Source organism: Helianthus annuus, chromosome 13 (genome assembly GCF_002127325.2).
Source record: "Helianthus annuus cultivar XRQ/B chromosome 13, HanXRQr2.0-SUNRISE, whole genome shotgun sequence".
Classification (NCBI taxonomy): domain Eukaryota; kingdom Viridiplantae; phylum Streptophyta; class Magnoliopsida; order Asterales; family Asteraceae; genus Helianthus; species Helianthus annuus.
Genome location: NC_035445.2, coordinates 57897058 through 57904685, shown reverse-complemented (window position 1 = coordinate 57904685; position 7628 = coordinate 57897058). Strand labels below are relative to the sequence as shown.

At 38.0% G+C, this 7628-nt stretch overlaps 1 long non-coding RNA gene across 4 annotated transcripts; it reads right to left on the bottom strand.

Annotated features, from left to right (window-relative positions):
• Window positions 1-2271: 2271 nt before the first annotated feature.
• On the bottom strand, window positions 2272-4415 carry LOC110897921. 4 transcript variants are annotated; one of them, XR_004875668.1, is made up of 5 exons: window positions 4144-4415; window positions 3918-4062; window positions 3716-3821; window positions 3438-3544; window positions 2272-3357 (listed from the first exon to the last, which is right to left on the bottom strand). It is a non-coding gene; the product is annotated as an uncharacterized LOC110897921 (long non-coding RNA). The 4 variants fall into 4 exon arrangements; XR_004875669.1 differs by having other exon boundaries at window positions 3438-3537; XR_004875666.1 differs by having other exon boundaries at window positions 4208-4413.
• Window positions 4416-7628: the final 3213 nt, after the last annotated feature.

The window sequence follows — 7628 nt, the reverse complement described above, 5'->3', positions numbered from 1 at the left end:
ATAAGTCCGAGTTTCATACACATTGTGATGTCCGAGTTTGTTTGCAAGGGTTCTTGAGGTCCGAACTTTGAACATTACACATGTCCGACCTTTGTAATATGGTGCCATTGTCCGAATTCTTTTAAGGCCAAGGGGAGTCCGACTTTTAACAAGGGCTATTGGTCCGACTTTTGACATCATATCCCTTAGTCCGACCTTGTTAACCCCCCCCCCCCCTACACACTGATGTCCGAGTTTTATCCAAGGACATTAAGTCCGAATTTATTTAATATGAATATGTCCAACCTTTTACTTATGTGGGGTGACCGACTTCATGTTTAAGTATGAGAACTGTGATTGTTATTGTATGTGATAGCCCAACTACTGCTTGTTATACACATGATTCGACTCTTGATCAAGTATTAACCCTGTTAACTATATTAGTTAATAAACTGTGTCAGATGGTAAATCCAGTTAAACATATTAACGCCATTATGGTTGTAAGAAGCTAATTCAGTTAGACACATAACATTTCTAGTGTGTGAATCCTGTTCAGTGTGATAACTTGGTGAAGTATGTTAACTCCATGTTCTCCCTTGAATCGTATAAAGATGATTAACTGGTTGTAGTGCTTAATGTTAACTGTTATACACACTATGTGACGAACTTTGCATGCGAAACCTTACAAACATGTACTGACTGTGAAAACATGCATTACCCTAGGCCTTGATTAAGTGATTTATTGTTGCGAGCACCCACGTAGCATACCGAGTAAACCAAGGTGAGTTCACACAGCCAAGGCATGGGGTTCCCGGGTGGGAATGGGATTTGATGAACTATTGTATATACTTCGTTGATAGAACTACGACTAGACTAGTAACACTTATTGAACTGATCTTCGCACACCTGCCAAGGGTTGGCCGCGATATTATGACTGACTTCGCACACCTGCCTTTGGAAGGCCGCGAACTGAAATTTACTAATCTTCGCACACCTGCCTGGTAGGCCGCGATACAGATAAACCTAATCTAGAATACTCGGGATGAACATCCCCTAATATCTTCGCACACCTGCCTGGGAGGCCGCGATGGAAACTAATACGATACATGACATAACGAACGAACATACTACTATACTATTACTGAACTGTTAACTGTGAACTCGCTCAACTAGTTGTTGACTCGTTGCTGCATGCCTTGCAGGACCTTAGGTACTTATGGAGCTTGCACTGGAGGCGCGGTCGTTGTGGACAAGGATCGTGATTACTATGTTGAACTGTTATGACATTTAAAACTATTAACTATGTTGGGTTACTTACATGCTTCCGCTACTTAAACTATGTTTTGTTTTGAACATCAATCATGTCGTGTTGAATTACATTATCTACTTTTATTATTAAATGTTGTGTTCGATATGATTGGTGGCTTGATCCTGGTCATGTCACGCTCCCTAGCGGTGGTACTCCGCGTGTGGATTTTGGGGGTGTGACAAGAAGCTTCTACTGTTTTGTCCTTTCTACAGACACTTGGGCACGCCCCCGTGTCCGCTGGGCATGGGGCGTGTTCAGCCTTCTGATGTCTTGTTTTTGCTTAGGAAGATGCTGTCGAGGGGTTGGGCATGCCACGTTTATTCCTTTTCTTGTATTTATGTTAGATTTTGCTGTGTTTTTGCTTCTTTTTTTCAATTAAGCTCTTTTAACCCTGAAAATACAAAAGGAAGACAAAAGCACATTTTTTCCAACATTAGTACTAAAAAAAGGTTAGTTTTATGCCCCATTTGATGTAATTTATATGTTGCATTTTACACACATCATTAACATTTCGGCCGACGGTTTGAAACTTGGAACCGCCATGTAAACTGAATCGGCCGTTGAACCTTTTCTATTTATTTGTTTTTTTTTTTCATTTTTAGAATATTCATTAGTGTATATATGCATTATACTAATTAACCATTCTTATCATTTAAAATTTTTAATACAACCTAACCGTTTAAAAAAAGTAAAAATTAATCAAGTCAAACCATCAAAACTGAATCATCAAACTACTAAAACCGACTCGCCTACCCAACCCGACCAGTTTGGTTGGTTGTTTCAAAAAACCATAGTTTGCGATTCGTCTCAACTTTTTTTGTTAGATCTGGTCGAGCAAGACTGTAAACACCCCTAGCATCAATTTTACTTACAAAAATAACCTGTAAACAAAGATTATCTATGCGATCCGAATTTTATGGGCTTTCCAGTGGAATTAACATACTCCTCGTTTGTAGGCAAACTTCTTTAGTAGACAACAACCATGCATGCATATAAAATTCATAAAAAATAAGTTCAGTTTTAGCAAGTACTAATAAAAAAAATAAAAAATGGGTTAAAAACTTTACATTCCCTGTACCAACAGTTACCTTATTAAGCCAAACCCATTTGAGACTTCTATTCAACCAGCTTTTAAAACAAACGTACCATACTGACCCAATGCAGCGCAAACCTGGAAATCTAACACAAACCCGAACCCGAAAAGCGGTTGTGAACCCAAACACTGAATGTTTTGATCCCAAAAGCGCGCCTGAATGCACGACGTTGCTGTCCTGTTCGCTGCACTATTTTAGCAGCTCAATACCGATGTTCTTCGCTGTCGTTTGGTCACTAAATGCAGCCTTTTACACTCTCACATCACCGCCATATCAACCACCTATTACCACCAGATCAGCTGCCTCATTGACACCCGTGTAGCCGCCAAGAATGTTCTAACTACAACCCTTTTCTGTAACCAAAGGTTGCACTGGTTCACATTCATACACCAGATTAAGATCATATAAGAGCTTGGCTGGCAAACGCTTTAAGACCGACTTCGTATCTTTCACATGCAACTATTTCACATTTTCGTTAAAATTGGAATACAGGCTCCGTAAAATATCAACTATACTGTTGTGATTTTAAACTAATATATTTTTAGTAGCATTTAAATATGCCTCAGGTCTCTATTGGAAGTACTCGAAGTTGACCCGCGGAGTGTATATATGATGGTTTTCACGTTTTCATTACCCAGACCACCTCTACTCATCATATATACACTCATGGTGAAAAAAAATTTTCAACAATAACACACACCTAACAAAATGGCCTCATTATACTCGGTAGCAAAACAAACTCTGATGATTAAACAATAACGAATACATTCACCCTATACCAACAGATTATAAAATTCCTTAAACATATGAAATTACATAACACACGTTAAACCAATCAGCAATGCATTTTACCACATGCTAGAAAAATTTTCGAAGTGATATTAAAATACAGGCACACGCCACCCTTACCTGATCACCCTTTGAAGACATTGTCAACGCCAGAACCGATAGTATATGCCCAAGCAATTTCTGCACCTAAAATTAAACCCAATCAATAAGTTGACAAGAATATACATATACATGTATTATAGATAGTAACAAAACAAAAGAGATACCTTTAACTCTGTCATCTTATAATATAATTTCAAGGTTCCATAATGCAGACGCTAAAACTTCAGTGGCTTTGTGATTGAAGTCATAGAAATCACTGAAGTCCTAATTTCTTGCATAAAAAACATATAAGAAAGATCAAACTTCAGTGGACATGATCCTCTAACCCCGTTCGTCCAAACAAAAGAACGCGACTCAAAAAATTGATAAAAAATCAGTTGAACTATGGATACTAAAAGAAAATAAATTGAATAGAAATGTGGAAGAAGATTGAGATAAATACCTATAGGTAAAGTTGAAGAGTGGTAGGTGCTATCATGATCATCTTCCTTGAAGAGATTAGAGCAGAATCAATGGATAATCTGAAGATTGATATTTGCCATATTTACCTACAACAAATCAATAAAAAAATCAGGGATCTCCAAATCCTTACACACAATTGTGAGTAATTAAAAAGGAACCCTAAAAATTGATCTAATAAACACCTATTTCTTAAAGAGTAGAGGGGGCGATGGAAACCGCCGCATGTGGCTCGCTGGTGCGGCGGCTTCTCTCTCTTATCTTTCTGTCGCATCTTTCCGGTTGTCTCTACTTCTCTAGTCTCTCTCTAAAACCAGATTTGAAAGTGCCCTAATTTCATCATTGAAACCAAAAATTAGGTCTGTGATTATTAGTAACCTTTGTATGAAGTGAAATGATTGAATCACAAACCTCTTGAATTAGGTCTGTGATTATTAGTAACCTTTGTATGAAGTGAAATGATTGAATCACAAACCTCTTGAACCATATTCTCCATTGGATTTGATTTCTGTTGGTGTTGGAGATTGTGAATCTGAATTTGAGATCGATTGATTGTAACGCATCACGAAGAGGAGGGCATCCACGGAGTGGACGGTTGTGAGATTGCAAAACTCGAGGATGGGGACTGGAAATGAAGGGGTTGATTTAATTCATGGTTTGTACAATCAATTTGCATTAGTTACTGCTTTCTATAAGGGCAGAAAATAAATAAAAGTGTAAAAATATAGGAATTTGTTCTAGCTTTTGATATGCCATCTTAAAAATATGATAGGAAATTACATTTGTAGACATAGGAGATTCTTTATATATGTATATATATATATATAGATATAGATATATAGATAGAAAGTGTACTGTACAATATCCCTTAACATACGCTACGTACGCGATGTGAAATCGCATGTTATAAAATAGCATGGATGAAATCGCATGTGATAATTTTGATGAAATCTCATGTTGGTTTTTTGTAAAAATTGTGCATGTGGTAATTTTGATGAAATCGCATGATAAAAAACCAACATGCGAAATTGTTACAAAAAACCAACATGCGATTTCAATGTGGGATGAAGATCTGACGGTCGAGATGAGCGCGTACATATTGTACGTTAACCTAACCCTATATATTTAAAAAAAAAAATCTGGTTGTTTGTATAAATAAGGGCCTGCTAAAAGACCTAAATGTTTTCAAATAAGGGTCTGTTTAAGAGTTTAAAAAAAATAGCCCAATTAACAAGCCCAAGTGACTAGTCTAAACAAAAATAAGGCCCTGTATACGGATTTGAAGTTGATTAATACATTTTTACCGAACACATTGACAACCATTTTCATGTTTTAGACTATATCTTCCAACGCAGTTGATGTGCGTAGTGCGTGGTATATTTTTATGTATATTTTTAGCCCTTTTTACCACTTTCAGTCAAGTTTTAAATTTATAAAACACGATATTTTACTAACACTAAACACACATATGGGCAAGTGCACCCATCGTGAGCGTAGTATAGCGTTGATAAGATACCGAGGTCGTCCAAGGACACAAGAGCTTTTAGTAACGGTTTATCCTCAACGTCTAATCAAATCAAAAGTTTAGAAAAAGTTTTAAACATGAAAATAAAAAATAAAAACTAAAATTGCTGAAAATAAAAAATAAAATAAAACAGATAGACAACAGGAATCACTTGGATCCGACTCGCCTTTAGTGTAACCTTTGATTATTTCCGCACTTTTGCACTTTTTAAGAGATTATCTTAGTTTTAGTAGTAGGCCCCTCTGTCACACCCCCAAAATACCACATGCGGGAAACTCCGCGAGGCGTGTGACGTATCAGGATCTAGCCACTAATCATATTGAACTCATAATATTAACTCAATAAAACTTTCATTTATTAAAATATTCGTTACAAGCATTGTTTACATTTCAGCGGAAGCATACAACATTAATTAAGAGTTTCATAGTCCAAGTGTGTAAAAACCTTTAAACGTGTCTCATGATTCCATGCAAGTCGACCCATGACCACTCCAGCATCCCAGACAGCAAGTTCCATTGATATAAACCTATAGACCTGCAAGCATGCAGACAAGTGTATCACGCCAATCCTAAATGCCCTTCCCTAAGCACCACTACCAGTGTTTTTACGGTCACGTGGATTCCTAATATGGTCATCGTTCTCTTGGTTGTTGACATTTTGACTTAATAACAATCGATCCTTGTCGAAGTCACCTTTGTTTCCATGCGGTAGGCTACGATTTCGAGTACCTTGATGTCGTCATGACTGTTGCCTCCAATGTCGTTGCTTGAAATGGAGCCCTACGATCTTTCACCAACAGGGTCCATCTTGTCACATTTCCGTGTCGCGTCCTAAGGCGTTACTCATTGTGCTGGCAGCTTCACATTCCATACCACACTATAGTCAATTGTCATCGTTTTACGTCCCGATTGATTTGTAAGAGTTGGTTCCCATAAGTCCCTGACTAGGGTTAAGAATTCGATTGAAGTCAATTTGCTGGTGTTCGCTGCCGGTAATCAGGGTCGTTCTAATTCTAAGGTTGGTAAGGCACTATGCTCATCCTCTTGTCCATCGTTCTTGCAAGTTGACTGAGTAATACATGGTATATTTCCAGAGTGTTGCAGAAGTGATCGCACTTCGGGGTCTAAGACGTCAGTACATTGAGTTCCCGCAAACAAAGAGGAGCGAGAGAGGTATAGACCCATCATTGACGCTACAACATCCATCTCAGGGACGTTCGTACAAGCACCTAACATTCTACTCAGTTTGCTAGGCATTCAGATGGGCGTTCAGGTAATACTCGATAACATCGAGATTCGAAGGGATTTAGAGAGGAGTGAAAAGATCACGTTCGAGTAGGAGACAATCACTACTATGACCCCTATAGGTTTGTTATGTTTCTCATTGATCAAATAACGAATCAGAACCCCTTTTTTCACTCGTAAGTCTCATTGGGACTCACATGCACCCCACATTATTCTTATGTGTGCACCCATAATAATATTGCGATTTGCATGCTCATCTCAGTTCCTCTTAATTCATGTCAAATGGTTCCTCAAACTAGAATGCCAAACAGAGGTTATCAAAACGATAAGATCACAAGAATCTAAGAACTATGACGTGCTATCAACGCATCATAAGGTAAGCAAGCAATTCATGTAATCATGCTATAGTGACGAGTGTGTGTTTGTACGCTACTTCATAAACAAATGTACACTACACATGTAATGTATACCACAGATGAAAAGACGAACCTTGCAATCTGGAGCTCAGTGTCATGGTCGCATTCTCGTTTTCAGAACTGTTCGGTTATAGTCTGGTTTTATAAAAACATTTTTAAAACCAATTTCACTATAACCAGTGGCTCTGATACCAAACTGTCACAACCCCAAAATACCACATGCGGGAAACTCTGCAAGGCGTGTGACGTACCAGGATCCAGCCACCAATCATATTGAACTCATAATATTAACTCAATAAAACTTTCATTTATTAAAATATTCGTTACAAGCATTGTTTACATTTCAGCGGAAGCATACAACATTAATTAAGAGTTTCATAGTCCAAGTGTGTAAAAGCCTTTAAATGTGTCTCATGATTCCATGCAAGTCAACCCATGACCACTCCAGCATCCCAGACAGCAAGTTCCATTGATATAAACCTATAGACATGCAAGCATGCAGACAAGTGTATCAGACAATGCTGGTGAGTTCAAAGTTTGTTAACACGTTTTAGTTACCAGATATAAGTATAAAACATTTCAGAGATTTGATGTTGTTATTAACTCGATTACCGCAGATGGCTCCAGATTATTTGCCCAAACCCCAATGCTCTATCACACATTGGTCAAGTGGTTAAGGTAATTAGTTCACGACCGTCCTCCCTGGTACGG